The sequence below is a fragment of the Marmota monax genome, unplaced genomic scaffold, assembly GCF_021218885.2.
Source record: "Marmota monax isolate L192 unplaced genomic scaffold, Marmota_monax_Labrador192_F-V1.1 WCK01_AAM20220418_F8-fsc00196, whole genome shotgun sequence".
Taxonomy (NCBI): domain Eukaryota; kingdom Metazoa; phylum Chordata; class Mammalia; order Rodentia; family Sciuridae; genus Marmota; species Marmota monax.
In genome coordinates this window covers 246784-251554 of record NW_026694390.1, presented here as the reverse complement: position 1 = coordinate 251554, position 4771 = coordinate 246784, and the positions used below count along the sequence as shown (strand labels likewise).

The following is a 4771-nucleotide window of genomic DNA, read 5'->3' as shown; positions in this document are numbered from 1 at the left end:
TTACAGGAATGAGCCACCATTCCTGATTGACATTCACATTTTATATTTGCCCGAATCACATAAAATCATTGAAAAATACTTAAGCAAAAGTCTCTTTAGTGAGACATTACTTAACAGCCCAGTCTAAAAATAGAACTCCTCTATTTAATTGTCTTGGTTTTGTTTTTTTCCTCACAGCCCGTATGTTTGTTTGTGTTGATTCCTTCACTGGCCTGAGGATCTATCTCTTTAATGTCGTATTGACAGTGGACAAAATTTCAGTGAATGAATGAATGGTCCCTGATCTGAGCACAAACCACACAATCAGGAGGACCCTTCCAGAGCTGTTCTGCAGTTCAGATTCCCGCGCCTTCGCATTGGATGCTAAAGAACATTTTACGTTTCTTTCCTCTTTTGTTAACTGTTATGCAATCGCTGCTCGAACTTCCCTTATCTAAACCCGGGTCTACACCAGGCCCTTCTGACCTGGAAACTCCCACTCACTGTCCCGGGTTCCCTGTTGTCTCCACACCGTCTGCGTGGATTGGTGGAGGACGGGGATGTGGATCTTGAGGGACGGGTACACGCAGGAACAGGAAGGCAAAGAGTCCTTATAAAAATGATGATAATGAAAACAAACAACAGCAATCACTTGCCATTAATTCTGTAGCAAGTGTTTTTCCAACTGCTTTCCAAGTATTAACACAACATATCTAAAAGTTGACCCAGTAGGGCGGGGGAGGTGAGGCAGAATGCTCGGTCTAGGTTGTGGCGGGCCAGACAGCCCAAGAGGAGCCACCAGGATTTCCTTCCACCTTTCCGACTGCATTTTCCTTAGTTCTCTGGGCCTGGCGCCTGCGCAGTGGTCACTAACCGTAGACACTGGTTCGATTTGGGCTAGGGAGTGTGGTGTTTGCCAATTCTGACTGCATTGCGGACACAGAGTTTCTGAGACGTCAGCGTCGCGGGTGGTCTTGTGCTGCTCCTCCCTAAGCCGGCTGGTCAATAGGCAATGACACTGCCAATCGCAGCGGGCGGGCACAAGTAGCATATTTAGTGAGAACAAAAGCACTCCCGGGTGTCAGGATGGCCGAGTGGTCTAAGGCGCCAGACTCAAGGCGAATCAACCTTACCTCCGGGTGTTCTGGTCTCCGAATGGGGGCGTGGGTTCGAATCCCACTTCTGACACATTGGTTTTTTTTTTTTTGGCTCTTAAGAAATGCTCCACCTCCTCACCCATTTCCCCAAAGTCTGCTCTTATTTTCTTCTCTTGTGTGGGAAGAAGGCTACAACTAGAATTTATCTAGACCCGCTGTTTTCCATTTCCCATTTGTCTCTGCGGCAGTGAAATGGCTTTATATTGAGAAGGTGAGGGCAGTATCGGTAGCTCCCCTAAATCCGTCTAATAGTACTCTTCTATGCAACATACGTCACTTAACCGTAATTTTACCTATCACAAATGGAGGCCCTTCCTCGCCGCTTCCCTGGTGGTCTAGTGGTTAGGATTCGGCGCTCTCACCGCCGCGGCCCGGGTTCGATTCCCGGTCAGGGAAACATAGGTTTTTCTTTTTTTTTTTCTTCAGAACAGTGAAGTAAAAATGGCTATTTCCTTTTAGAAAAGGAAAACTGAGTTTAATATTTTTCTTTTGGGTAGAGAGTAGTTATCAGAAATGAGCTTTCTACTGATTTTAAGTGCCGGTTGTGTTCCCGGCGTTTTAAAATATGAAAGGAAACAACAACTATGGTAGCACTAAATGCTCCAAGAAGAGCCCCGGCCTGGGCAACCGAAGCGCCTGGTTTTAGAGTTTGACACAAAGTTTTAAAAGTCTTCTTAGATTCCCGAAGGCCCTTTAAAAGGGCGCCTGTCCACTAGAGGTGTGGTTCAAAGCACCTCAGCCCCTCAGAGCGGTTTGGGTAGTCCTCGCTGTGGAAAGAAGCCAGGGAATTCTCCCCATCCCAACACCTACCTTTTAATTTTGAAAATAATAGAAATAAATGAAATAATGCTGCAATCAATCTGAATTCATTTAATATTTTCTCAATTTAATTAATATAATTCTCTCTCTCAAGAACGATATTCACAGGTCTTTGTACCCCCCTGCCAGCACCTGAACGTTTCAGACTTGAAACTTTTGGAACACCTAGAAAAATTGATATTAATATGTCATCATTCACAGTTCACATTTAAATTTCCCCTTGTTGTCTTTAAAAAACCATAGTTGCTTTTTTAGAAATTTTATTCTAGGAATTTTCTTTTTTCCCATTCTTTTTCTTTTTGCAGTACTGGGGATTGACCAGTACTGACTGGTACTGAGATAAATACTTGTTAAATACTGAGATAAATACTTGTTAGATTGTGAATCATAGATTTAAATGTAACATATAAAACTGTAAGACATTTTTAAAGAAAACATACAGGAGAAATTCTTCAGGACCTTGGCCTGAGTGGAGTTCTTAGACATGACATAACTCAGATCTTATTAAAATTTCAAATTTGTCGCGTGAAAGAGCTAGTTAATAAAATGAAAATACAAACTACACAGAGAAAAAAATCACAAACTACATTTTTGATAAAGGATTTTATCTAGACTATATAGAGATCTCTCAAAACTCAATAATAAGAAAGCAACCCATTTAATTGGAAAATGAGCCAAAGACATGAGAGGATATTTCCAAAGAATGTTATAAAAATATGTTTAACACTGTTGAAGTAAAAATCAAAACCACAAGGAGATGTCAGTAGTACTACTTATCAGAATGCCCTGCCCCCACCCCAATATATACATTACCAAATGCTGGTGGGGAGGATGCAGATATGCATTCAAATATTGTAGGTGGGAATGTAAAATGGCACAGCCATCCTGGAGAGAGTATGGCAATGTTTTTAAAATCTAAATATTCACTTACCCAATAATTATATTTCTAGGCATTTATCCTTGAGAAATAGAAGCTTAGTTTTGCACAAAAACTTACACATAAACATTCATTGCACTTTTATTTGTGAAAGTCCCAAACTGGAAAAAACCTAAAATTCCTCAATGGGTGAATGGTTAAATAAACTATGGCACTACTTACCATACAATGCCACTCTGACATAAAAACAAAACTATTGCTACAAAGAATAATTTGGGTAGATCTCAGGGAGTTATTCTGAGTGAAAATGTCAATTTCAAAAGGTCATATACTATAGGCTTGCATTTATATGACATTCTAGAAATGACAAAATTCTAATAATGCTAAACAGATTAGCAGTTGCTAGGGCAGGGAGTGGGGTGTGACCATAAAGGGGTAAAACAAGGGAGATCTTTGTGCTAGTAGAAGAGCTCTTTATCGTGTTTGTGATGGTAGTTACAAGAATCTAATCTAAATAGAATTATACCCAAACATTGTACTAATGTAAAATTTCTGGTTTTGTTATACTATAATTATGTAAAATGTAGCTATTGCTTGAAATTGGCCACACTGGGACTTTTTAATTCTCTGTGACTTCCAGTGAGTCCATAATTTTAAAAAAAATTATCTGTTTCCTACATACTAGGTGTCATCATAACCCCCTGCAATTATAATCCAGGCAGAAGCCCACTTCTGGCATCCCAAAGTTCTTTCTGTTTTATCAATGACATACAACATAAACTGTTTCTTGTTATGCTTATTTTGTTATATGTCTGAGTTCCTAAGCTTGTCTCCAAGTTCACTGTTGAAAGGAAAGTGTCCACAACACTCGGAGCAACCAAAAGATCTTTATTGCAGCAGTGCAACAAAGAGAAAGGAAAGAAGGAAAGAGAGAGAGAGAAAAGAGAAGAGATGAACAGGGAGAGAGCAAGAGCAAAAGAGAGACAGAGAGCGCGCGTAAGAAAGATAAAGAGCAAGAGAGAGAGAGCAAGAGAGAAAGAGCAAGAGAGAGAGGGAGAGAGAGGGGGGCCTGGCAGGAGGGAGTTTTTATAGCCCAAATCTAATGGGGCCTCTGGGTCTGCAAGCTGCCTTGTTGACCCAAGGGGGGGTTAAGTGTTCAGCCTTGAGCAGGGTTGAATGTTCAGACTTGAGGCAAACAGGTGATAAAGGACCAGATAGAGGGGGGTTTGAGTGCATGGGCTATCTTGCAGCCAACATCTGTTCAGCCTGCCCTGCAGACAACACAGTTCAGCCTGCTCTGCACCCAACAACTGTGGTAAGGATTTCAGTCTTGCCTGCCAGATTTCAGAGCTGTTATCAGAGTGGTTGTTTAATGCATGTGAATTTAATGTGTGCGGTGAGACAGTGGGGACTGTGAGACTGTGGTGCCAATGGCTCCTGTGCAGCTGAGCTTCAAGTGAGGGAGGGGACAGATAATTACACTCTCTAGGGAGGTAATTGGGGAATGGGTGAGTCAGTCCTGAGAAACAATTTGCCCTGAGGCCTCAAGATTCCCTACATAGTCCTTTTGGGTATGCTCTGAATGTAAGGTCCTGACCACTCTTTGCTAGTACTGTTTCTCAGGGTTGTGTTTTAGCAGCAACCTTGGAGGATAAAAAGTGCCTATAAAAAGAGCTGGGGATGTAGCTCAGTGGTAAAGTGCTTGCCTTGCATGCACAAGGCTCTGAGTTTGATTCCCAGCAAGGGGAGAAAAAAAAAGTGGTTAACCTTCACCCCCAAGAAAAAGCAGGCTTGCATGAATTAATATTGTTAAACTCTCTGAGTTAAACTCACACTGAGCTTAGTGCTCCTCAGCTTCCATACAAGTCCATTATCTACCAGGATCCCTCTATCTTGCCCCCTTGGGACTTGGGAAGTTCTTGCAGCTGTGGCCTCTGTC

General features: G+C 41.8%; 2 non-coding genes across 2 annotated transcripts; both read left to right on the top strand.

Annotated features, from left to right (window-relative positions):
• Window positions 1–1059: 1059 nt before the first annotated feature.
• Trnal-caa (transfer RNA leucine (anticodon CAA)) lies at window positions 1060–1167 on the top strand. Its single transcript has 2 exons — window positions 1060–1097; window positions 1122–1167. It is a non-coding gene; the product is annotated as a tRNA-Leu (tRNA).
• Window positions 1168–1460: 293 nt separating this feature from the next.
• On the top strand, window positions 1461–1532 carry Trnae-cuc (transfer RNA glutamic acid (anticodon CUC)). The gene has a single exon. It is a non-coding gene; the product is annotated as a tRNA-Glu (tRNA).
• Window positions 1533–4771: the final 3239 nt, after the last annotated feature.